The following is a 27,951-nucleotide window of genomic DNA, read 5'->3' as shown; positions in this document are numbered from 1 at the left end:
CATTTAACTTCTCAGTGTCCTGGACAACTTTCTAAGACTTACAGATGAGGCGATTAACAATTTGCATTCATGGAAAGAGTATCTACATTAGAAATTCCCTACATCTTCCAAGGGAAGAGAAGAAGAACTCAGTCCCCTGAGACCAATGGTTAAGGTCCTCCTAAGGTTTCCCTCCTTACCTCAAATTCAACACTATTAGAGTTACATCTTAAGTTGTTAGCATACTTGTATACTTTTAATAAAAAATAAAGTATATCCTGAGTTCTCAACATATTTATGTACTTTATTATAATTTAGATTCTGATAAAGGATAAAAAAAAATTCTGTAAAAGTCAATTAAATCCAAATACAGCCTTAGAAGGATTATAGTAAATTATATATAAGGTACTCTTATTTCAGTTACTGTGGAAAAAAATGAGAAACATGAATAAAAAGACAAAAATGCATCTGTGTCTGAAATAAAATACACCTCTGGTATGGGAGATTCAATTTGCCTTTTACTATCATTTCCTGATTGTCTCTAAAATGCTTTTAACCTAATGGACATTTACAAGTTAAAAGTTTAAACTACAAAAGGGCTTTGGAAAGAAATGTGCAGGACAGAGCCAGACCCTGGAGAGCCTTGAAAGCTCCACAGAAGAGCTTAGTTGATGTGACAGAAATCATGGAGTCCTTGTAGGGTCCTGAATGAGGAAGTGACCGTTAGAAACCCTGTTTGAGGGAGATCAGCCTGGCAAGAGTAAGCAGAAGTGAAAGAGCAAACTGAGACGCTGTTGGAGTGATTTAGCCATAAGCTGATTAGGGCTACACTGATCACTGTGGGAATGGAGGGGAAAGGGCAAACCCAGAGAACATTTCCATAGAAGAGACAGAAAGACTTGGTGATAACATACAACTGGCTCACAGAGAGCACTCAGCTTGTGTTCTAACCATAACTCACTAAGCAGGATCATTCCGAGAAGTCAGGACAGGGGTGACAGCTGATCTAGATGCTTCTCTAAGATGGGAAGTCACAGGGGACAAATAAACCAGGCCTCAGAATAAAATTTTTTAAAGTCATCAATGTTGAATCTCTATATCCTTGTGTGCTCTAAATAAATGCTAAATCAAGTCAGTAAATTGATATAGTGATATGATGAGAAAGCTTTTAATTTTTTTTTCCTGCAAATTACTTGATTTGGCTTCTGCTCTGTCATAACAGGTCAAGTACTATGTAGTTTCATACTTGGCATATCTCATACAAGATGCAGCTGTTTAAAATTATAGAACAAGCAAAACTGTGAGGACTGAAGGGAAGTGGATGTCTATGTTTGGGGGTAATGAAACAGCTAGTAAGAATGGAGTAGTTATAATAGCCAGATAATTTATGAGAGGCAGTATGACATAGTAGATAAGAGGGCAAGCCTTTGACACCAAGAAGATCTGTGTTCAAGTCCTACCTCTAGCTGCATATATGAGCTGTGTGACTGGGCAAGTGACTCAACTTGCTAGTGCCCAGGCAACTGTTTAAGGCAATGAATTACAGTGCTTCATTGCTGGAGGGAATTTCTACACCAGGAGTTCCTTCCACTGAAAACATCAGGGTGTCTTTTTATATACATATATAGTGTGTGTACATATATATACATGCATATATGCAACTGTATGTGTGTATATATAGTTCCTTGATGCCAAGATAGACAGATAAAGGAATTTTCCTATACCTGGTTTACAAAGTATGAGGCCCTCTCTGACTTGAGTTAGAAAGAAACAGTTCAACAACAGAAATAGTTCAACAACAACAAAATAGCCAGACTTCTGGGGCATTAAATAGCTGAACTCTGGAGAGTAGGAACCAGTTAAGACTTCTCCCTCAGAGAGGGGGAGAGGGGATTTCTCTCTCTCACTCTCTCTCTCTCTCTCTCTCTCTCTCTCTCTCTCTCTCTCTCTCTCTTTCTCTCTCCCCTGTTGCCTATCAACCATGGTGTTGAGCATTAGATTTATTTGTGCAGAAGGAGATATGCCTGTCAGGCAGCAGGGATTCATTTTGAGAGAGTTTAAAGCCTAAATGAAGGAAAGGAGACACATGTTCCCAGCAGTCCCCAAAACAGAGACAGTCACAGTGGATAAACCACATCCACAGTGTTACCTTTTTTCCACTAGTTTAGTAATCCAGTCAAAAGAGAAAATGAATTTAATATGGTATGACCTGTTCTCAAAACCATGCTGCCTCCTTGTAATCACAGCTTCCCTTTCTGGATTGTTCACCAACACTATCTTTAATGCAATTTTGCCAGGAATTGAAGCCAAGTTCAGTGGTGCAGTCTTTCAGATTCTGTTCTCTTTCCTTTTATGGAAATTGAGACTTTTGTTTTTCTCAAATCTTGTGTTTTCTTGTCCTGTTTTCCATGATATTTCAAACATTCCCCCACTCCCCACTACTGGTTTACCTTCTGGCCTGCCCCAACTCCACCTAGTCTGTCTGGCCTATTAATTATGTTGATAACCCCCCCAAACTCATTCCCCAATGATTAACACATACCCTCTCTGTCCCAGTGATTCTGAACCCCTTCTCTGTCATTACACAAACCCTATTCCCTACACCCCCCACTGCTTGCTCCCTGGTTCCCATCCCCCTCAACCTAACTCACCCCTGTCAAAACCCTACTCAAGATCTACCCATCCGCTCCACTGTGGTCTGTGGAATGCCCACTCCACAAGTCACAAACTTATTTTCATCTTATCCTTCTTCTTTCTCACTTCTTCCATCTTGTTATATTCCCTGAGACCTGGCTCCCTCCTGGTGACATGACATCCCTAGCCACCCCTTCCAGTACTGGTTGCACTGGTGGGGTTTAAATATTCTTTGTTCTCTATTGCCATTTCCAGACTTTCCTTCTACTACCATCATTCTCTTCTCCTTTTAAATTATCCAATTCATCTTTATCACCCAATCAAAATACCCACCAACCTCTAAGAGACTCTCATTCCTTTTTGAATGATTTCAGTGCCTGACTTAGACACTTTCACTCCTCCCTAATTCTTGCATTCATACTAGGGAACTTTAACATCAGTTAATCAATAAAAAAAAAAACATTTATTAAGCACCTATTGTATGCCAGGCACTGTATTAAGTTCTAGGGATACAAAATGAAGCAAAAGACAGCCCCTGCCCTCAAGCAGGTTACAGTCTAATGGAAGAGATAATATGCAAATGAATATATACAAAGCTGTATATAGGCTAAGTTTTGTTATTGTTGTTCAGTTGTTTTAGTCGTGTCTGACTTTTCATGACCCTATTTGGGGCTTTCTTAGCAAAGATACAGGAGTAATTTGCCATTTCCTTCTCCGGCTCATTTTACAGTTGAAGTGATGTAAACAGTTATGCAACTTGCCTAGGGTAACATGGCTAGTAAGTGTATGATTTGAAGGCTGAATTTGAACCTAGAAGATGACTCTTTGTGACTCCAGGCACTGTGCTCTATCCACTTCGCCACTTACCTGTCCATATACAGGCTAGGTAAAAAATAATTAAAAGAACGAAGGCACTGGAATTAAAAGGGGTTAGGGAAGGCTTCCAGCAGAAAGTAGAATTTTAGCTGAGATTTAAAGGAAGCCAGGGAAGTCAGCAGTCAAAGCAAAAGAGGGAAAGCATCCCAGGAATAGGGCACAGCCAGAGAGAATGCCTGGGGTGACATGATCAGACCCATAATTTTTTAAAATCCCTTTAGTAGCTGAATGGAAAATGGATTGGAGTGGGGAGAGATTTGAGGCAGGCAGACCCACTAGCAAGCTATTGCAGTAATTGAGGCATGAGGCAATGAGGGCCGCACCAGAATGGTGCAGGTATCCAGGGAGATAAATGGTTATATTTGAGAGATGTTACAAAGATGAAATCAGCAGGCCTCTCTGTCTAGGTCTTGGATATAGGGAATGAGAGATAGTGAGGAATCCAGGATGGTTCCTAGCTTGCAAGCCTAAGGGGCTGGGAAGGTGGTATTGCTAGGGCTTAGGGGGAAAGATAATGAGTTTTGTTTTGGAAATGTTGAGTTTAAGAAGAGGTGATATGAATTAAACCTTGTCACATATATTTCTTATGCATGTGCCTCACTACTATTATGGTCTCAGCTTAAGCCTACTCCTCCCGTGGACTCTGTGTGTATTTGTGGGAAGGAGTAAACTAGGTTCTTAGGAGAAGGTTTTGTATTAACTATTTTACCATGTTATCTGAGAGCAGTAGCAGCTGCCCTCTGGGGATCCAATCTACCAATTTAAACAGAAGTTGGGAAATGCTGCTATTATTTCTTTTCTTTTCTTCTTCCTCCTTCTCTTCCTCCTTCTTTTTCTACTATTTATTTTTTCAAAAAGCTCAGACAATTTTTTTTTCATCCTGAGCAGTCTTTATTTTTTGAAATATAGCTCTGAAAAACAGGCTTTTAAAAAGCCCATTGTGTTTTAAGTAGAGCTACTTAACTAGCCTTTAAACCCAGTTATTCTGGCTTTCATTGAATGGCCAATAATAGGCCTAAACAAAGCCTCTGTGGGTCATTGTTAAGGTTTTAGTGGCTTAGAATGAGTATAAATAGCAATTGTTTTCTGTTTTAGCCAGAATATCTGAGGGTCTTCCTTTCCCAGATTGATATTGAGATAGTGAACTGGGCCATCTGCGGTCTCAGTTCTTACCCAGTCCTTAGTCATTGAATGGGCATGGCCTCAGACAAACTGAGACCTGGGGAAGACCTTAATTTAGAAAGGCCAAGGTCACCCACTTTATCCTGGGCCATCGCCAGTTGTTTTGACCTTTGTCTTGCCACTGGACTTTGATGACTGGAAGAGAGAGGGAGGCCAATGACTTTGCACAGCTCTGCCTCTCTACTCAAATTCATTTGGCACGCAAGTCAAGACGTCACCTTCATGCTGTCATTAGTCCTCTTCTATACAAAGGACAAAAAACAGCAACAACAACAACAACAACAGCAATTGTGAACATGAGGATATCTATAAAATAGTACCATAAAATCAAAAAATTTTTTAAAGGTGGAGATAGATATAGACACATTTATGAGATCTGGAAAGATTTTTTGGGAAAAGAGAAATTGACAATTAGAGAAAAGAGGACAAAGGGCAAACTGAAATAGGAGAGGAGACAGTGTGATAAGGGCCCAGTGGATAGACTAATTCTTTTCATAAGGGCCCACCCAATACAATCAAAGGCCAACCAATGAAGATTTTTGAAGAAAGTGACATCATCAGACCTGTGCCTTAAGAAGATTATTTTGGTAGTTTTAACAAGGATAGAGCTAAGAAAAAAAAGATTAAAAGCAATAAGATAAATTATGAGGCTACTACAATAAGTCCTTGGGCAGGAGGTGAGGAGGATCTGTACTTAGGTGATGGTTTAAGGATGGAGAAAATTCATTCAAGCAATGAATGAGGGAGAAAATAAACCATATTTGATAATTGCTTAGAAATGAGAAGGTAAGAGATATTTAGGGGCAAAGGTAATGTGTTCAGTTTTAGGAAGGTTAAGTTTAAGATGCTGCTGATACCCAGATGAAGCTATCTAACAAATAGTTGGCAATGTTTAATGGAAGTTCAGAAGAGAGATTAGGGCTAATAGTAGAGAACTGCGAGTCATTTGTACACTTGAGTCTATGGGAGCTGATCCAGTCTCCAGATGAATAAATGAGGAGAAAAAAAGAAAGAGCTCAGAACAAAGCTCTGGAAATACCCACTCTCAAAGTGTCCTCTAAGGAGATAGATCCAGCAAAGGAGATTGAGAAGTAGAGGTCAGACAGATGAGATAAGATACCATGAAGTGAAAGCCATGAAGTGAAAATCAAGGCGAAGATGCAGGAGGAAGCCAACAGTATAAAAGGCTATAAGCTCTAGAGAGGTCAAGGATGAAGGCTGAGAAAAGGCTATCGAATTTAAGAGTTAAAAAATTATTGGTAAATTTGAACAGAGAAAGTTCAATTGAGTTTTTGGGCCAAAAGCCAGGCTACAAAGGAGAGAGAGGGAACACAAAGGGTGATCTCCTAGAAGAGAGGGGAGGGTACAAGATTCTTGAGGACAGAAATAGAGATGACGTCTGTTCTTGCTTTAAACAATTAAAAAGAAAAATGTAATGCAATTCACTCTTTAGAATGGATTTTCTAATTTACATGTATGACAATAAGACTACTACACTAAAATTTTTGGATCTGGTAGCATCCATGTCTTGTAATGATCTAAAAACACCTTACTTCCTTGTCCTCTGTGCAATTTTTCTCATGAATGTAAGACCAATCCACCAATAAAGCAATAATCCAATGAGTATATAATCTCATTGATGTTGGCACTCTCTCCAACTACGCAGGTCAAAACTCATCTATGCTTGTATATTCTGTGCAATTCTTGTTCATATTCTTTTCTAAATTTTCTATAGAGAAAGTAAAGCTGGATCAATATAATTGTGTGTTTCATTACTAAAGGCTTTATATAACTGATATTCAATCTTAAAGCGAAATGAAAAGTACATAATATTTCCTATATAATTAACTGGGCATAAAGGGCAGCTTTCTCAAAGTGCTATATGCAGATTTTCATGACTATTAAATACTCTCCCAAATTAAAAATTCATAAAGATTTGCACGAAGCTTAATTCTTTCCTTTGTTTAACTGTACTGGTGCCTTTAAAAATGCTGCAAGGAGATCAAAGAGTACTGTAAACACAGAGGGATTTTTCTCCTTCTCTTCAGAAAGGCAAAGAGAAGAGAGAGAAATCCATTCCACATAGCCAGAGATACGAAAATTCTTGCTCATTCTCATCACCTTAGTAGCTCAATTCAGATGGGAGTACCTTCTCTCTGTAGTTTACAAGGCAAGTCTAACCAGGAGGTAATAGAAAGAGTTGCAAAGCTGAAGAAGACATGCATGCTCAAACCCTAACCCAATTTAATGAGTTTCTTATGGCGGCTTAGGGATGCCCCAAGCATCATTCCTACAAAGGTTCAGTTTTCTCACTGAGTGAATCTGCATTTGTGGGAGAGTAGATTAAAGGTTAAAGGGGAAATGTCCTATTGTTATGTTATTTACATTTCTATTTAATTGTATGCTTTTTTAATGAACTGTTATGTCCTATGACTAATTGGTAAAACTAAAAATACATTAATAGGGGCACACAAGCTATAATTTGTAAAGGATTCTGACCCACAAAGTAACTAAAATTTTGGGTAGCTAATTGAGGATCCAAAGTAAGGGAGACCCTGGATCCTATGTTATAATGACTATGTGGAAAAATCAGATGGTGTCAGAAAGTCAATAAGCATTTATTAAGCACCTAATATGTGGCAGGCACTGTGCTAAGCATTGGTGATACAAAAAGGGTTCAAAGTAGTCCTTGCCCTCAAGGAGCTTACAATCTAATGGAAAGGACAACAAGCAAACAAATATGTGCAGAGACCATATAATTGGGAAATAATTAAGAGAGAGAAGGTGCTATAATTAAGAGAGGTGGAAAAAGGTTTCCTGTAAAAGATAAGAGATTAGTTGAGACTTAATGGAAGCCACAGAAGCAAGGAGGTAGAGATGAAGACACAGAGCATTCTAGGATTGGGGTGGGGGGCAGCCAGAGAAAGTGCCAAGAGATGGAATGTCATATTCTTAGAACAGCAGGAAGACCAGTGTTACTGCGTTAAAGACTATGTATTAATGAGTGAGGTGTATGAAAAGTGGGGTAATGGAAAGGGCCCTGAATTTGCAGTAGAAGACCTGTGTTCTATTAATGGCTATGCTATTTACTACTTATGTTGACTTGGGCAGTCCCCTTTACCTCTCTGAGACTCAGTTTCCTCAACTGTAAAATAAAAGTGGTGGATTTTTTTTAGGATTGAGATTTTCTCTAGGTCTTTGATCCTATTACCAATTAAACTATGAATTGTTCTAAAGTTTTTTTCCTTAAAATCCTGCTCTATTAGTTATGAAGATGCCTAAAATAAAATGGATTCATGTAAAATGAATTAATATGTAATATTATTGTTTAGATTGATACTATAGTAAGATGGTTCAAGGTTTTGATGATGTGGGACAACATGAAGGCAGTCTGTCATAATGAATATATGGAAGCAAAGGAGTCAATCAGAATCAGTCTAAAATGACAGAAAACAATAGATCAACAAATGGTCATTTACATGCTTGGTCTGTCTTAATAAACAAATCTGATAAGCCACCCATCTAGTCCAAACAGATATGCAGAAGTTGTGAGACACACATACAAAAACCAAGAGTTAGATTCGATCTTTATGTATTATAAACATAAAGTTCAAGGCTTAATACAAATTTTATAATCAGAGTTCAAAGGGACCTTAATTCAGCCTAATACTTTATAGATCAAAGATTAAATCAGATGTATGATTCATGAGTTCACAACACCTAATCTGTATTCTCTACTTTAAAGTTAATTACAGTCAAGATTTTCTGTGTGAGTTTTGTAAATACTTGAACTATAATTGCTATAAATTTCTATGGCAATTTATACTTTGAAGTATCATTCAGTTGTTCTTCACGTTTACTTTTTTTTTCCATCAACTTTATTATTGTTTTTTTCAGTCTAGGTGTTCTAAATCCTGAAAAGTGTTAAGAAAAGATAGTCTATCTACTTATTAATCAATCAATCTTCTCCACATATAAATGGATTTGATGTAACAGGAAAATTACTTTGTTCCACTTAGAACATCTAAATGGCTTTCCACTTTCCTGGTCACTAAATACTCACAAGGCCTTGTTCTATTAGTTACTAAGGTAACCCAAAGCAGGCAACATGTTTACATACCTTTCAAGGCCAAGAGGTTTTATAGTATTTAATAGATAATGTCACATTAACCTCAAATTCGTCCTCTCCACAAAGGAACAATAGCCATTTGAATGCAATTGTTTTGATTTTTTTCTTTGTGAAAAAAATGTTTCTTTGATGCTTTTGCTTTGATTCAGTAACTATTTAAGCCAGTTTTAAATTCATGTAATTATTGATACAATCCAGAAAACTTTCTGGATCCCTGTTCTCACCTAATGCACTTGGTAATTTTATTAGTTTTTTTTTTTCGTGAGTGTCACTAACAGATGTGACCATTTCCTATAGAGGAATGAAATCGGACTTGCAAAACTAAAAATGATACTTTAATCTACCTGCATTAGTACCCAGCAGAGTGTAAAGGACAGAGACAAGGTGGTAGAGAAGATGCACAAGAGTATATGCAAAGTGTAGATAGTTTCAGTTTTCTTTTGAAAGATTAATACAGGAAGCAAATTAATTAACATAAGAATTTCAAGTCAGCAGTGTTCATATTAGGAAATGAGATTAATAACTAACCATCAAAGAGAAAATATATCATTGTTGCAAGTTAGCTGAGCTGTGTATTTTTCTTAAGCATTGAGCATTTTTTCTGAACTGAAATAAAATATGAATAGAGTTGTATCAGGAGGAGATCAAAGCCCTAAAAGTTTTGAGGATAGGCACATACCAGAAGGCGGGGAAAAGGTTGTAATTCAAAACAACGGACAGCTGGGTGTCGCAGTGGATAGAGTACCAGACCTGGAGTCAGAAAGACTCACGTTTGTTCCTGAGTTCAAATCTGGCCTCACTTATTAGGGGTGTGACCCTGGTCAAGTCTCTTAACCCTGTTTGCCTCAGTAAAGTGAGCTAAAGAAGGAAATGGCAAACCACTCCCGTATCTTTGCCAAGAAAACCCCAAAGGGGGTCACAAAGAGTAGGACGTGACTGAAAATGACTGAACAAAATTTGAAACAAAAGAGTGAGTTGGCAATGTGACTCCCCCAAAGTCAGCAATTTCCAAACTTGATGTAGCTAAGCCCCACCCCACTTTGTAATAACAATGAAAATATCATGCTTTCAACCCACTTTTCATAAATCAATCTCTGTAAACACTTTTCTTGGTTAATATCTTATTCAAATAAAATTATGAATTTATTATATTTTTATAGGAAGAAGAACCTGACCTATAATTTCATTGACATGAGGAACTCCCAGGTGAAGAAACATTCAACAAAGCAGATAGGTACCTTCTCTGCAATTTATAATCTTAGTTTATTAGAGCATTAATAGGTTAAGCAACTTGCTCAAGGTCACACAGCCAGTATGTGTGAGGCAGTATTTGAACCCATTTCTTCCTTTTTCCAAGGTCAGATCTCTGTCCACTGTACCATACAAATATTAAACACAGAAAACAAAACAATATATAAATGATGTAAATAATCACCGCTACATTCATTATAGCATTATAGGATCCCAGGATCACAGAGTTAGAGACAGCAGGGAATTTGGAAATTACCCAGTAAATACCATTCTTTTACAGGTAAAGAAATCCAGGCCCAGAGTGGATAAGTGATTGATCCAAGATCATATAGATACTAAGTACCAGAGCCAGAATTAAAATCCTGCTGCCTCTCAAATGTCAAGGGTAAAGAAAACACAATAGGTTCTAATTTTTAAACTTCCACTTGGGAACCTGATAAGTAAGTACCTAAAACCAGAAGTGCATAGAGGTCCAGGGCTGACACCTCACCCTAAGTAGCACATTTCAATTAGGCTTCATCATCCCTGACCCACCCAGCCCCTAGTCATGCCCTAGGAACTTCTGCCATAAATAATGGGAGGCCTGAGACTAGGACACTCCAGCAGAGTATAGGCAGCACCCAATGCCTGGGCACTAGAGAACTTTGCATTGGCCTCACTGCAAGGCTGAGCTGATGGGAGGCAACAGATTGCCATCAGGGTTTGTTATACATGCTAGAGGCACTAACCCTTTCTTTCTGCAGAGAGTTCCAGACCTTCTCCTCTCTAACAAAGGCCTCCCGTAAGAGCAGAAGGAAGGGCTGGGTGTCTAGAGTCAGACTACCCATTAAACCAAGGTGTCCACTAGGAGCAGCAGAGTCAAACCAGAGATTACAGCTTCAGAATTGAGTTGAGGGAGATTAAAAGCCTCAGGGAACCCCGAAAAGAGACAATGATGGGTCCAGGGAGGGTAGCTTGAAGATGCCATGAAAAAGGAAAAGACATTTGATCCTGCAGGGCCAGAGGTGTGAGATGCCTAGGCCAGGTGTGTTCCCTGCATGTGTGCTTCTCTACTATTGTACTCTGTGTTTGTATTCACTTTTCCTACTGATACTATTCATATATGTGGGAGAATGTACCCCAAGTATATAAGGAAAATATTTTGTGACTACTGTTCTTACTATGCAGTTGTAGTAAATGCCTTTGATTGAGCTAATTGTGTCAATTTGCTGACTTATAAAAATAAATGGATATGGACTTTAAATTTTAGTTTTAGTAGTGGTATAGATCCATAGAGTACCTTGAACCTGTAGAAGTCATTCCCCAGAGGACCCAATCTGTGAGTGTAAGTTGTGGGTGGGGTAGCTTAGAGGAGACAGGAAGTATAGGAAGTAGCCTATGGGGGGTTTACTTTAAAATAGCCAATAATTTTGGTCATGTATTCATGCTCCCAATCCTTCAGATTCTCTTGTACAACTACTGCCTCTTGAAAGGGGGAACATCCTTCAGTGTTGAAAATTCTGATCCAATGAGTTTTGTTCTTTGCCTTTTCCTCCTCAAATTAATTTGCATGAAAACAAAAAAAAAATCCTAAGGTTAGGGGCAAGTAGGTGGCGCAGTGGATAGAGCACCAGCCCTGAAGTCAGGAGGACCTGAGTTCAAATGTGGCCTCAGAACAGACACTTGAAACTTACTAGCTGTGTGACCCTGGGCAAGTCACTTAACCCCAATTGCCTTAAAAAAAAAAAAGAATCCTAAGATTGACAAGAGCTGGTAGGCTACAGGCCCAGAAAGCACCAGAGAATATTTAGCAATATATGAGAAAAAGATCCCTAGGATAACACTGAATAAGTACAGTTCAACGAGCACACATTAAGCGGCAGTTCAAAGGAATCGCTTACCCTAAGTTAGAAAGAGAGGTTAGACAGCTTCTGCTCTTGGTGATCAGGAAGTAGAGGTCAAAAATAGACTTAAAACCAGTGGCTATTTTTTTAATGTGATCTTGGCTGGTTGGACAAAGAATATCCTTTTAGAGATGAAACAACTATTACAGCCTTTCTTGATGAGGGAGAAAAAGCCAAGTCACTAAGGGTTTTCTTTAGTCCAATGACTGTGGATCTAAGGGCCTTGCCTTTCTAAAAAAATCTACTGCTTAAGCCTATGAGCTTTAAACTAAAAGAAAGAGGATACAACCCACTCTTCCTCTTATAAAGAAAAAGCCATACCCCAGCTATGGATTGCTGTTTGTCTTTCCTTTTCAAAGAGGACCAATAACAGACATCAGAGGGCAATGTCTTGACCCATGTGTGAACTGGATTAAAGTGAGGCAGAGTGCAACAAGGTCATCTGATTCACCTTTTTTCAGAGTCATCAAAGTCTGGTGGCAGGACAAAAGTCAGGATGACTTGAAATGGCCCACGATGCAGTGGATGACCTTGGCGTCTTTGATGTCTGACCAAGCTCTAAGCGCTCTACAGAGCTTGCTTCAGCCATCTTCAGGGCTGTTGGAACAAATTGTTGTCATGCACCTATTCTCCCACGAGAAATCTTCACACAATTGGGGTAGACACCCCCCTGACTCACACAAGGGTTTGAGGCCTGTCAGTTATACCCCATCTTGGTTTTACCAAGGTGTGGCCACTATGCATGTGACAGCTTCTTGGAGCCACAGGTGAGAGTTAGGTGACCTGTTGGACACCAAAAGTAATTGAGTAGCTCTGAAAAGGCTTGGCAAGCCCTCATACAAGGTGTGCTAGTACTCCCTTAATACCCCATATACCCCAGGCAGCCAGGTGGCACAGTGGATAAAGTGTCAGGCCTGTAGTCAGGAAGACATATCTTCTTGAGTTCAAATCTGGTCTCAGACACTTACTAGCTGTGTGATCCTGGGCCAGTCACTTAACCCTGTTTGCCTCAGTTTCTTCATCTGTAAAATGATTTGGAGAAGGAAATGGCAAACCACTTCAGTATATTTGCCAAGAAAACCCCAAATGGGATTATAAAGCTAATAGCTACAGCTAAAGTTAGAACCTAAAAGCAAAGAGAAGCTGAACAACTTTGTGTATGATAGAGTCAGACTTGGAAGAGATGAGTAGCAACCTTGAAATTAGATAGTATGCCATCAGACAGTAGCCACACAAGACCCACAGGGAAAAAACTCAAGAGAGGCACACCTAACAAAAAGAGATGACACACTTGGCAGAGACCAAACACGCAACAGTGTCTGGCAAGGCACAGATAACTAGGAGGGAGTAGATACATGAAGGATAGCCTGTTTGTATCATCAGAAGATGCATCTTAGGAGCCATGAGGTGACCCTGCACAGGGGTAGCTTTGGCCCACATGTGTTCATTACATGTGGGCTCCTTCCTGACTGTCTTCTAGTCATAAATATTCCTGTCTAAGTGTGCTATGGCCACAGATATTCCCTACACATGAGCCCATCTACTCTTTGGTATGTCCACTTTTCCCACTGATGGCATTTGTGTTTGTGAGAGAACATACCTCAAGTTTAGGGGAAACTGTTTTATTGCTACTTTTCTTATCATGTTATTTCATTTAATGCCTTTGCTTTCAGCTAATTGTGTCCTCTTACTAGAAAAAGCAAGGATATCTATTTGGGCTGAGGAACTGTGGTTTTGTGTAGGTGCTATGCACATTTTGTGTCTTGGGGGTTGAGGGAGGAGAAGGGGGGAAGATTTGAGAATTAAGGACACTCTCAGTTTTTGCAGCTGCATTAAAGGCCTTTTCTTTTAAAATAACTTCTTTTATTCCTTTTCAGAAATAAAATTTCATATTAAAGAAATTTATTAAAAGTTACGAATAGGGACTGAATCTATTATTTTACTGGGAGAGGGAACTCTGAAGTGAAGAAACTCCCTCTATTAATCACCTTCTCTGTAATCTAGAGAGTTTCATAGAAAACTGATAAATTAAGTGAATTGTCCAGGGTCACACAGCAAGTATTTGTCAAATTTGGGTCTCAAACATAGGCCTTCCTGTCTTTGGGGCCAGCTCTCTTTCTTCACCATGCTCCCTCTAATGTGAAAAGTTCTCAACATGCAAAATAAGCTTCATTTTTGTGCACTCTTACATGCCTGGATATGTAAAGGATCTGTTATGTTGTCAAACTGGAATCCTATCTCTGAATTATTTGGTAAATCCTGGGCATTTTTTTGAGGTGCTTACAAGACTACGCTTGGGTCACGCTTCTGTAAGTACCAGGTGAGACTTGATCCCAAATCTTTCTGATTCCAAACCCAATACTATCTTTCCACTAAACCCCACTGCTCCCTCTATAATCATTTAAGATATAATTATAAAAGATAAGCCAAATAACATCTTTCTATAAGAAAAGGCAGTTCAAATTCCACAGTTCAAATCACGTGCCATAATATTAATGTTATGTAATCTCCACAAAGTCCAGACACAAATATATCTGGGTTAGCTATTCACTTACTAGATAGAGGTTATTCCTTGTATTAATCATTGAATCATGCTCTCAGCCTCTTAAAAATTCTAATATTTGCTCTAGATTTGGTCTGTCTTGTTACACACCTTAAATATGACCTTGCTTACCTAAATACCAAGGAAAACAATCTTATTATTTGTGAACATTGCAAATAAATTAAAAATAATTTAGAAAGCTTCCCTGGAATATGATTTTAATTCAGTGTGTGATGTTCTATTTGAATTAACTATGATGTACTTGAAGAAAGAGGAAGTTTCTTATCTCCACTAACTGAAACTGACAGGGAGAAAAGAGATTTTTGCACATGCTCATAATTTAAGCTTTGCTTAATGATACACTAGTTATTATATTCTCCTAAGGAATCTTTTCTCTTTAAGGCAGAGGACAGTGCGTACTTTATACATTTCTTCCTGTGTAAATGTCATAGGATCAAAAGTTTAGAACAGGAAGAGACCTCAGAAATCATCGAGGCCAAGCCCTCATTTTATAGATGAAGAAACAGAGGCTGAAAAACATTAAGTGGCTTTCCTGGGATTTTCCCATAGGTTGCAAGCCAAGAATTCAGATCTTTCTGGCTCAACATCTAATCCATGTACTAGTTCAATTCACGTGCCTCATTGTGATGCCAAAGGGACTGTGTTCTTCAAAGTTATGACTTCAAGCTCTGTTAAGGGGTGCAGTGGATAGAGAACTGGGCCTGGTGTCAGGAAAACCTGAATTCAAATCTGGACTCAGACTCTCACTATCTGCATAACCTTGGGCAAGTCACTTAATTTGTATCTGCCTTAGTTTCCTCAACTGCTAAATACGGATCAAAATAATACCAACATCATAGGGTTGTTGTGAGGATCAAATGAGATGATATCTGAAAAATACTTAGCATAGTTCCTGGCACATAGTAAGCACTTAATAAATGCCGGCTCCCTCCTTCCCCCCCTTCTTTTTTTTTCAGGGCAAATTTCTTTTATTTTTGTATTTAGTATTTTATTTTTCCCCAATTACATGTAAAAACAATTTTTAACATTCGTTTTTAAAACTTTGAGCTCTAAATTCTCTCCCTTCCTCCCTTGCCACCCCCCTTATTGTGAAGGAAAGCAATTCAATATAGGTCATACATGTATAATCATGCTAAACAGATTTTCATATAAGTCATGTTATAAAAGAAGGTATAGACACCCCCCTCAAAAAAAAACACAAGAAAAATAAAGTGAAAAGAATATGCTTCAATCTGTATTCAAATATCACCAGTTCTTTGTCTGGGGTTAGACAGCATTTTTCATCATAAGTTCTTCAGAGTTGTTTTGGGTCATAAGTCATTCACAGCTGATCGTCTTACAATATTGCTGTTACTTTGTACACAATACATTTTACTTTGCATCAGTTCATGTAAGTCTTTCCAGGTTTTTCTGAAAGCATCCTGCTCATCATTTCTTATAGCACAACCGTATTCCATTATAATCACATACTACAATTTGTTCAGCCATTCCCCAGTTGATGGGCATCCCCTCAATTTCCAATTCTTTGCCACCAGAAAAGAGCTGTTATAAATATTTTTGTACAGATAGGTCTTTTCCCTTTTTAAATTTTTTTATCTCTTTTGGGACACAGACCTAGTAGTGGTATTGCTGGGTCAAAGGGTTTTATAGCCTTTTGGGCATAGTTTCAAATTTCTCTCCGGAATGGTATAATCAGTTCACAATCCGACCAATAGTGCACTCATGTCTCATTTTTTCCCACATCCCCTCCAATGTTTGTCATTTTCCTTTTCTTTACCATTAGCCAATCTAATAGGTATGAGGTCCTCAGAATTGTTTTAATTTGCATTTCTCCAATCAAAAGTGAATTAGAGCATTTTTTTTATATGGCCATAAATAGCTTTGGTTACATCATCTGAAAACTGTTCATATCTTCTGACTACCCCCTTCCTCAATCTTCCCTCCCTTCTATCACCCCACTTATCTCTTATCCCCCTTCTCCTTCTACTTTCCTGTAAAATAAGATAGATTTCTATAACCAAATGAGTAATTATTCTATTCCCTCTCTAAGCCAGTTCTGATGAGAGTAAGGATCACTCACTCCCCCTCTTCTCCCCCCTCTTCCTTTCCACTATAAAAGCTTTTTCTTACCTCTTTTATGTCACATATTTACTCCATTCTACCTCTTCCTTTCCCTTTCTCCCAGTACCTTCCTCTCTCAGCCCTTAATTTCATTTTTTAGGTATCATCCCTTAATATTCAACTCATACCTGTGCCCTCTGTCTAAATATACTCCCTCTAACTATCCTAATAATGAGAAAGTTCTTATGTGTTATAAGCATCATCTTCCCATGTAGGAATTTAAACAGTTTAATCTGAAGTACCTTATGATTTCCATTTCCTGCTTACTTTTTAGGCTTCTCTTGAGTCTTGAATTTGAAAGTCAAATTTTCTATTCAGCTCTGGTCTTTTCATCAAGGATGCTTGAAAGTTTTCTATTTCATTGAAGATCAATTTTTTTTTTCCCTGAAGTATTATGCTCAGTTTTTCTATGTAGGTGATTCTTGTGTGTAACCTTAGCTTCTTTGCTCTCTGGAATACCATATTCTAAGCCCTCCTATCCTTTAAAGTAGAAGCTGCTAAATTTTGTGTTATCCTGACTGTGGCTCCTGTGAGCTCTGGAATTTGGCTAGCATATTCCTTGAATGTTCCTTTGGCTAGAATATACCTTAGTTTTCGGGTAGTCCAATAATTTTAATATTATGTCTCCTGGATCTATTTTTCAGGTCAGTTGTTTTTCCCAATGAGATCTTTCACATTGTCTTCCATTTTTTCATTCTTTTGCTTTTGTTTTATTGTTTCTTGATTTCTCATAAAGTCATTAGCTTCCATTTACTCAATTCTAATTTTTAAGGAATTATTTTCTTCAGTGAGGTTTTGTGCCTCTTTTTCCATTTGGCCAATTCTGCTTTTCAGGGCATTCTTTTCCTCATTGGCTTTTTGTATCTCTTCTACCATTTGTACTAGTCTGTTTTTAAGCTGCTGTTTTCTTGAGTCTTTTTTGGTGTCTCCTTTACGAAGCTATTGATTCCTTTTTCATGATTTTCTTGCATCACTCTCATTTCTCTTCCCAATTTTTCTTCTACATCTCTTACTTTATTTTCAAAATCCTTTTTGAGCTCTTCCATAGCCTGGGATCAATTCATATCTTTCTTGGAGGCTTTGGCTGTAGGAGCTTTGACTTTGTTATCTTCTGAGTGTGTCATTTGATCTTCCCTGTCACCATAGTAAGTTTCTATGGTCAGATTTTTTTTCTGTTGTTTGCTCACTTTTTGAGCCTACTTCTTGACTTTTAACCCTTTGTTAAAGTAGGGCTTTGCTTCCAGGGTGGATGATGCATCATCTCAAGCTTCAAGCATTTTGTGCCGCTGTTTTCAAAGATACTTCTAGGGACATGTAAGTTTTCAGTTCTTCCAAAGTAGTATGATCTAAGGAGTGGTGTGTTTACTACTCTCCCTCTGTAAGCAACCACAAGCACTCTTTTATGCCCTAGAACTCTGACCAGGGACCCTGCTCCACTGTGGCTGCAAGCTCTGGTGTACTAGTACTCCTTTTTGCCCCGGGAGTGCCATGCAGGACTGCAAGCTGGATTTGAGTATGGGCAAAGCAACAGAATCCTATACTCAATTCCAGCGAAGAGACCTTTATAATCTCTTTTTGACCAGTTGTTCAACTACTTTACCATCTGTGGGCTGAGAGCTCCAGAAGCAGCAGCTGCCACTACTGTCATTCAGTCATTCCCAAGGCCTGCTCCTGGTTTGCTGGCATGGCCTGAGCTGGACTGTGCTCCACTCTCACCCAACAACAGACCTTTCCTGCCAACATTCTAAGTTGTCTTTGGCTGGAAATTTATTTCACCCCATCTTTTTGTGGGTTCTGCCACTCCAAGAAATGTTTTATGGCATTATTTAAAGGCATTAGAAGGGGTTTTGGGGAGAGCTCAGGCCAGTCACTACTTTTTTTCTGCCATCTTGGTTTTGCCCTCCTTCCCTTCTCCAATATGCTGTGAAGATTTCAAATATTAATCTGAACATAATATATGTCTATTTTATAATGGCCAGCCTACCTAAATATTGAAAAGAGGCTAGTTCCCAAGCCAGGATTTCATTTTTTTTAAATAACAACAAAGTAAAATATCAACTGTCCCTCAGTCCTATATGGCTTCTTCAGTGATGATAGCAGAATGACAGCAATGGGGGCAGAAAATGCCAAGAATCACAATGTCTTTAGACTACTTATAAACAGTATCTTAAGTATTACAACTTTTTCCAGTGACTAACATATTAACATACGACTAGAGTAACATAGCAATAATGACATTCTTTTCATAAATCAAACCAGAAAACAAAAGCAGTTTGTGACCAAGTTGGAAGGACGACTCAAAAGTTCTTGGAAGAAGCAAATAAAGTAGTGACTTTTATCCTATTTCCAAAGCCTTCAAGAAACATCATTTCATGGGATAACGGATCATCCTTGTTCTGATGTGTATAATGACTATTTGCAAAAAGATTAACGTGAAGATAATTACAGCTCATTAGGCAATAATTATTGTAGAATGTTAGAAAGTAAGGAAATTCTACAAAGAACTTCGTAAGATCCTCCAAATTATATGAATATATATTTGAATATTCAGTGACTTGAATACAAAGACAAACATAAGAGTGGGCAGTTAAACAGTGTTCAGGCTGCTAAATGGTACAGTGAATAGAGTGCCAGTCCTGGATTCAGGAAGACTTGAGTTCAAATTTGATCTTTGACACCTACTAGCTGTGTGACTCCAGACAAGCTACTCAATCCTGGTTTGCCTCAGTTTCCTCATTCATAAAATAGGGATAATAATAGCATCTCTGTCCCTGCATTGTTTTGAAGATCAAGTGAAATAATAATAAAGTGCTTAGATACTGCCTGGTACACTGTAAGTATTATATAAAAGTTACTATTTTATCATTATTATTGTTACTATTATTAAAATTTGACTGACTAAGAAATCAAAGAGAAAAGGTGCTTGTAAAGTCTTAGATCTATCTACATTATGAATGTGTAGTAGCAGTAATAGTAGTAACAGCTAACATGTAATGATTTAAAGTTTGCAAAATGATTTAAATAATTTTACAACAACCTTACAAAAACCATTTTACAGGACAAGAAACTGAGGCATACAAAGGTTAAATCATTCATCCAGGTTCACACAGCTATTAATTGTCTAACATTTTAACCCAGATCTCCCTGATTCAAAGCCCAACATACTATTCTTTATGCCACTTAGTTGCTTCTCTAGAGGGTCAAAACCATTGGACATGAAGAGCAACAAATCACACACACACACACACACATACACATACATACACAAATTGTCTATATCTTAACAGACAAGAAAAAAACTGATTTCCATATGGGAGTTCTTTCTGCATCTGTATACAATGAAGCCAAAGACCATAGGAAATTAATATTAATAGAAAGAACAAAAACAAGAGGATATGAATTCCATTGTAGCAAGCTCAACATGATTTACTGATATAAGGAAAAAATGGAAATGGTGAAAAGAAGGATCAATGGTATAGACTATTACCATTGCCTAAGGGAGTTTACCAATGCAAATTAATCAATAAAAAGAAGAGATCAAAAGATCCTAGAAACCACCTCAATCAGCAAACATTTGTCTCCTTGCCAGGGACAAAGCAGCTAAGGGTAATACCAGTTTAGAATGTAAACTCATTTGCCAAATCTTACAGAGAATGATATGGAATATTTTGAGTACTTTCATCACACAAAATAGAAATCATAGAAGAAAAAGTAAGTATACAGAAAGCTTGATGACAAACATAATTAATCTTAATGCTCTAGCTTGCTCTTAGGAGTCACCTAAGCAGGAATGTGCTGAAGCCAAGTCGTACCAGCTGGGAGAGTCAATTGTTAAATTTTCCACACATGCAATTATACCTCAGAAGTTGACAAATACTATAAATCAGAGATTGTTATATTGTTTTGTTAATTGCCTACACTTGGGAAATTGATGGGGAAAATTTTTAATAATGCAGGTTAAACTTGAAGTGTGTTGCTCATACATTTGTTTTTTCAGAGAGTCAATTGTGAAACATTTACCAGCATACCATTGCTCCTAGGAAACAGAAGGTATCTATCCACAGATTCTGGACTATCCATTAACTCAGGCTTAGTACTGAAAGACAGTAGGTTTGTAGTTAATTATAATCAACTCTGGCATCTACAATTTAAGAATGGTCAAAGTAGAAATGATAAGCCTATTTGGCCAGTGATGAAACTCATTTATAATGTGTCAGGGAGAATGGAAAAAATGGTTGCCCATTCTGGCAGATCATACCAACTGTTGGAGTGCATGTAATGTGCACAATGCAACACATTACAACATATGTATTTGGTGTTGCATAGAATACATTTTATTATGCAAAATGCTACGGTGATTATATTATGCTTCATTTATTGAGTGAACCAATTAATTGCCCCAACCCACCTCAGGTAGATGACAAGATAGTATGTTTCATGTCTTGGTTGAGAGCGAGCCAATCAGAGACATCTCTATTGAATCGAACAATCAATCCCTAGGCTTTAGACTAAGTGCAACAAGTTCTTGATTAATTTACAAGTCTTTGAAATCCACCAGATGAATTGGAGTGGCACCATACAAGAAATGTGTTCAACCTGGTTGAGGGACTTAGTCATACCTATGAGGATTTTATAAAACTAGTGAGCTAATGTGATCGAGGATTTGAGCCTCTGGTGCCTGAGAGTGTAAGTCTTCCCAGCTAAGCCCCTGCGAAGAAACTTCTTGAGAGGAGAAGGGCCCTGGCTCCAGCTTTAGTCTACCTTAGTCTCCTCCCTTCTTGCCTTGAACAGAGGATGAATTTATATAATTGTAATCATAGGGTGGAAAGTACACAATTAAAGGCTCATGAACTATAGTATTAAAAAAGACACCCTTAATCCCTCAAGGCTTCCCTTAGAAACTTGAATGGGAGAGACAGCAATGCTCTGGGAAACCAATCTGCCAATATAACTGTGATCTTGGAGAGTAGCTCTAGAGCATGAGCTATATGTATATTCTATGCTGTTATATAACTCAGTATACATGTATGGATAATGGCTATATTATTGCTATATCTCTGCTAAGTATTAGGTGCTTTGTGAAATAAGTTTTGATATAAATATACAATACATATTATTATTACTAATTATAGAACCTTTAGTCAGTGTTGGATGGGGGTATTAAGTGAGCCTCAGATAGCTAAATAACTAAAGACCAGTTAGAGCAGATACAATATCTTGCAAAAAGTGGCAGATCAGAGCAGCTAGGTGGCGCAATGGATAGAACACCAGCCCTGAAGTCAGGAGGACCTGAGTTCAAATTCAGTCTCAGACCAAACACTTGATACTAGCTGTGTGACTGTGAGCAAGTCACTTAACCCCATTTGCCTAAAAAAACAAAACAAAACAAAAAGCGGCAGATGATACACAATGAAAAACAGCTGAGAATAATACAGTGGGGAAAAAACACTGGCTCAGGAGTCAGAGAACCTGGGTTCAAATTTTGTCTTTAATGCATACTGCTTGGATAACCTTTAGAATGTCATTTATCTGTGCCTCAGTTTCCTCATTTGCAAAAATAGTGGTTTGGTCTAGATGGCCTCAGAGATCCCTTCTAGCCACAGAACTATGACCTTAAAAACGACAAATGTCTTGCAGGGAATGGTCAAGAGCAACTCCTGGACCAAAGCAGGTCTAACAAAATGCACAATGATATCTGTCACCAAAAGATTTCAAGCTTCTTTGAGGGTTGAACACATGAGTTGTGCCTCAGTGGATGTACTCTAGTTAAATGTATTAAGTCATAGGATCATAGATTTAGAAGCAACCATAGAAGCCATCAGATTAAACCCCTTCATGTTATAGATGAGGAAACTGCGGCTCAGAGAAGTTAAGTGATTTGCCTTTAACAGGTAGTAAATGCCTGATACAGTGTTTAAACTCAGGGCTTCCCTGACTCAAAGCCTTAGGACTCTATCCAAATCTGTTCCAAATGTCTGCCTCCAGCTGTCTCTCATCTTTATGTGAGTACTTGGGTTGAATGTATACACTGCATGAATGGTCTCCCATAAGGGTGTATATGTATATGTATGGGAAATGAGAATCAAATTTCTAGGGCTATCAACATTAGCATACCTTCTTAGGAATGGAATTTCGGTTTCTGAGAATCAAATCCTTGCTTCTTGGATTATATCATTTCCCTTAGTTCTCCATCATATGGATGCTCCCCTACCAATTATATCAGGACAACTGAGGCAAGAAAGATTAGTTTAATGAAAAAAAAGTCCAAACTTCCTGATTGCGCAATTTGTTATGGAAAAGAACCATACAGAGAAATGGGATTGCCACAGAAAGATGTATCTTGCAGATCATCTTCTCATGTATGGGCTATGGAACCAGGCAGGAAACCATCCCTAATCACCTAGACTAAAAGTCTAGAGCTTATGGGAAGTCTGTTGAGAAATGGAATATTGACAAATACCAGTCTTTGAGGAATGACAAAAGATTATGATAACAAAAATCCCAATAGTTTAATGTTAGAAAATAAATGCTAGTACAAAGTCAGAGACAGAGTTGAATTCTGTTATATCTGAATGCGAGATGCAATTGAGGGGTAAATGTGAATTGTTTAGGAAGAAGATAATGTCCATGGAATTGGCTTCTGGGCAAACATGTGCAGCAAATGTAATTGGGGAACGTTTTCCACAAAGCTGGATATGTTTTTTGGCTCCTCTCTGAAATAAATGTGCCTTACCAGGATTGCACAGAAATTTCTGAGCAGTCCTCATGGCTTGGGGTGGAGGAAGAAGAGTTGGCTTACAGAGAAATAGGTATGCAATATTGGAAAAGACAGACTCTCTTATCCAATAATGTCCCTCCTTGGTAGCCTATAAGATTATAGCTACAGTCTTCAATGTCTCTCCTTTTGGACCTTCCTGTCAGCACATACACTTTCTCTCCCTTGAATTTCAGGCAAGAAAATCCCTGGAATACCTGTCAATGACAATGGAACTATCATATTTAACTCCAACGTCATAGTTTCTAATATACCACAGAGGAGATAGGAATAGCACTAAAGAAAACAAAGATGTCTAAAGTACCTGGACCAGGCAAATCCACATTCCAGTCCTGTTGAGGCTGATTCTTCAAGGAGAAATCTCCCAGGACACCTCCTGAGTGTACTGGCCTTTGAAAAGATAGTAGACTATGATCATCTCTTTAACCCAGATTTTTTGTTAGTACTTTAATGAAAAATAAAATGGCAAAGTGCTGACCACTTTAAAATAATTTATTTTAAATTATCTTAGGTGTTGTGTTCAAGGATTTTTTTTAAAAAGAATCTTTGCAAAAAAAATGGGTAACAGTGGAAGTACTATAGGACTGAAAATTTTAAAATGTCATAATTTTTATCTTAAAAAAAGAAAGGGCTAGATTCAACAAACTGGTGACTTTGGCTTATATTTCTGGCAAGATACTTGAATATATTATCAAAGGAGTGGTTTGTGAGCACCTGGAAGTAGAAGTAGAGACATCATGGGTTCATCAAAAAATAAGTCATCCCAGACTAACTTCAGTTTATTTTTTTTTGGGGGGTGGTCAGAGGTTGGGAGTTTTGTGGGCTTTGTATGCTTATTTATATACATTATAGTGAATAAAGAGCCCGGCTCAGAGGTAGAATAGATTCAAGTCTAGTCTCTTATAAAGAACTGAATAAATCACTTTTCCTCTCAGTGCCTCAGAAATTCTCTAGGATTATAAGTTGTAAAATAGCATGTCCTTCAACATAGCCCATATTTATTCTGAGAATTTCTCTAAAATAAAGCTTAAGTATGAGTCATATCCAGGGTCATTTTACAAAATGAATATCAAGTATCTTATAGGGTTACAAAGGAAAAAATATACTGAAATGAATTTTTTTTAAACCAAGTTCATGGACCCCAGCTTAAGAAGACTTGCTCTAAGAGTACAAGTTGAAGAACTGGTACTGATCTGTATTTGTGGAAGCACTTTCCTCACCTGGAGGAGAATAGTCACAGCCAAAATACTGCACAGGCAACCCACAAAGTTTTATTTTTTGTTTTGTTTTTTAAGTAAACTCCACAAGAAGGCTTCCTTTCCTTTCTATTGTCTAGATTCTCTGTGGGGAATTTATAGCAGCTTGTTCATGGTAGAACACACCTACAGTCCCTGTTCTTGAAAGGTAGGGAGGGTGGAAGAGGAGCCTGAGGCTGATGAAATCAAGAGTTGGGCTAAATAAAGATGATCGGGTGTCCACACTAAGTACAGCACCAATGATGGGCCCCCATGAGGAGGGAACCACTGGGCTACCTAAGGAAGGGCAAACCAGTACAGGTGGGAAACAGCAGGTCAAAGCTTTCATACCAATCAGCAGTTGGATCATGGCTTTTAAGTGATCCCTAAATTTCCTGCCTGGGCAAGGTAGAAAGAAAAGAAGAAAGAAATAAAGAATGGTAAGCATATGTAGAGAACATGAACAAGGATTGCAAAGGATGAAAAGTCTTGGATGGGGTCATAACCTAGAGAGACAGAGGTGGTAACCACATTGACGAGATTATGGATCCATTAATATGCTTCAGTATAAAAAATTTATGAGCAGTAAAGGATATTTCTTTACTCTTTAATCAAGCCATTTGCCCAATAAAGATAGTCATTTCAAGTCCTAAAAACTAAAGACATTAATTAAAAGCTACTTTCAATTTTTACCAGTGAATCTATCAAAAAATTAAAGAAAAAGAAAGAGAACATTTTAAAATGGAACTGATTTTTCTGCTCCTGATGAAGAATATAGGGGGGAAAATTTCAAATGTGGTCATTCCAAGTATCATCCTAAGCATCTTTAAAAAGTACATCATTTATTAATGAGGACCTACATGTCCTCAAAGCTGATCATAGGGATCCAGGTCATCCTAACTCTATAGCCTTGCCTAATCTTTGAGATTGAAATCCGTAATTTGCCACTTAATTTAGCAACCATTGGGCCAATTCAGGCATTTTCTGTTCATGGGACTTATTGGTACAGAGCACTATGCTACTCGCCAAAAAGAGATAAACACACACAAATAAGATATAACCCCTGCAATCAGGGTACTTACAACAAATAAGAAAGGAAAGGCATTGCTATGAAAGGACAGCTGGACTAAAAAGATATGGTCAGGTTGTAGTCCAGTTTCTGTCACTCCCTAGTATGTGGTTCTAGGAAATTGTTTCAAAGGAACATAAAACACTTAGATATTTTTATTTTGGAGATGATAATACTGAGAGGAGAAAAGGTTAAGTGATTATCTCACCATCACATAGGTAATTGATAGGAGTAGAATCCCTAAATTCATGACTCCGTAACCAGGGTTCTTTACACTATGCCATACTTCCTTATTCAAAGGCCTCAGTTCCTTTGTTGAACTACAACATCTAAAAGGTTCCTTCTTTCCAGCTCTAACACTGCGTGATTCTGTTAGGGAGATCAGGCATGTGCCCAAGTAACCACAATATAAAATAAAAATGGTAATGAATATGAGAGAGAACAGTAATGTGAGAGTTCAAAGGAAGAAAAGATTAATTCCAATAGGGTGGATCAGAGATGGCTTCCTGAAGGACCCAAACTTGAAGGTTAAGTAGGATTTTAACAGCAAGGGATAGCAGCCCCAGGTGTGATTGAGCTAGCTCCAAAGGCCTGAGAGTAGGTTGCTAAATTTCCCATGTAAGCATTTACACTTTGGAAATTGACAAATACTACAAATAAGGGCTGTTTTATTGTTTTGTTGATTGTTTAGGCTTAAGAAAATCATGAGAAAATGTTAATAATGCAGATTAAACTTTAAAATGTACTTTTTGTCTTTTCTTGGAGAGTCAGTTATTAAACATTTACCCCTACAACTCTGCCTTTGGGCCTATTTCCTCATCTATAAAATGAAGGGTATTAGGCTAGCTCATCTCTAGAGCTCCTTCTAGCTCCAATATTCTGAAATTTTATGGCAATTAGATTCAATCCTAAGATATATTAAACACTATAGCACAAAATATGTAGTGTGAATAACGAATTTTTCAAATGATTATAGATATGATTTTTTCAGGTGTTACTGTAGTCATAGCTTTTTTGTCATTATTTATCAAAAATACAACTCCTATAATATGGGGGGTCTGAAAATTTTTTTTTATTAAAAAGGGGTTATCATAATTGAAAATGTTAGGAACCACTGATTTAAGTTTTTAAAAATTTCTGAGTTTGGGGTTTTGTTTTTTTTTAGAAAATGTTATTGTAGCCCAGGTTAGAACTAAATCCCTAACTTTCCTCCAGTCTCTCTGTTTCCCTGTTTTTGTCTCTTCTGTAGCTCTCTGTTTCTGTCTCTGTGTCCCTCTCTGTCTCTATCTCTCTTTCTGTGTCTCTGTCTGTCTATCTCTGTGTCTCTGTCCTCTTTCTCTCTGGCTCTCTGTCTTTTTTTTCTCTCTGTCTCTGGCTCTCTGGCTCTCTGACTCTCTCTCTCTCTCTCTCTCTCTCTCTCTCTCTCCCCCCCCTTTCCTCCATCTTCATCCTCCCATGCAGCTGACTTGATTGTTCTACCTACACCTACTTGAACACATAGGCACCTTTCCACAGAGGAGCAGTCATACAGCTACTGCTCTCTGAGAATCTTAAGAGTAACTCTTGAGTGACTGTCCCAAGTAGATAAAGAACCTTCATCAATAGAGAACAAATCAGCCACTAATAGTCCATCTTATCTAAAATGTTTACTGAAAATGCAAATCAAACAATTTTTTTTCATAACATCCCACCTATAAACCTCAGTTACACTCTCAGTGTACACAGTGTCTGTGGGAAGTGTTCAAAGGTTAAAATCTTAGGGGAGTGAATCACACATGTAGGGAACACATGTGGGTCAGGGCAAATCATACCTGGAAATGTAGATCTCAATGTTTTCATTGTCTCAGAAACTGTCCATAGAAGTTCCTTGCTGAGAATTGCTTCTGTGTTAAACAGATGCTCCCTCTTCTGAGCTGAGTTGATCCACACTGTATTTGACTACTAGGTCACTGGACACAATGTTTCAGCTGGATGAGTCAGTACTCTGGAGGCTTCTCTGATTCTTTGCTTCCAAGCCCTTCCTCTGTCCAGCTAGACATAGTCCTCTACAGCTTCTGTAGTTTATCTCACCTCTAGCTTCAGGTTTAGAAGATGACTGCACCTGACGCAACAATTTTTATATTAAAATTGGCAAAACCTTCTCCAAATCAGCTTTTTGGTAGGATCCTCCTTCACCTTTTAGTGACAATAAATGGCAAAGCAGAGAAGTATCTTTGGCCTTCTCTTACCTTCTGTTCTTCTTAGCAGCAAATCA

General features: G+C 38.0%; 1 long non-coding RNA gene across 1 annotated transcript in view; it reads right to left on the bottom strand.

The window, feature by feature from the left end:
• Positions 1-27,652, bottom strand: part of LOC110210882 (uncharacterized) — an 86,867-nt gene extending 59,215 nt beyond the window's left edge. Inside the window, exons 1-2 of the long non-coding RNA XR_002325201.2 lie at positions 27,509-27,652; positions 23,698-23,783 (exon numbers count right to left, since the gene is read on the bottom strand). This is a non-coding gene — a long non-coding RNA (uncharacterized LOC110210882). The remainder of the gene's footprint in view (positions 1-23,697; positions 23,784-27,508) is intronic.
• Positions 27,653-27,951: the final 299 nt, after the last annotated feature.

This window comes from Phascolarctos cinereus, unplaced genomic scaffold, assembly GCF_003287225.1.
Source record: "Phascolarctos cinereus isolate Bilbo 61053 unplaced genomic scaffold, phaCin_HiC Scaffold_726;HRSCAF=1367, whole genome shotgun sequence".
Taxonomy (NCBI): Eukaryota; Metazoa; Chordata; class Mammalia; order Diprotodontia; family Phascolarctidae; genus Phascolarctos; species Phascolarctos cinereus.
This window is presented reverse-complemented; position numbering and strand designations above follow the sequence as displayed.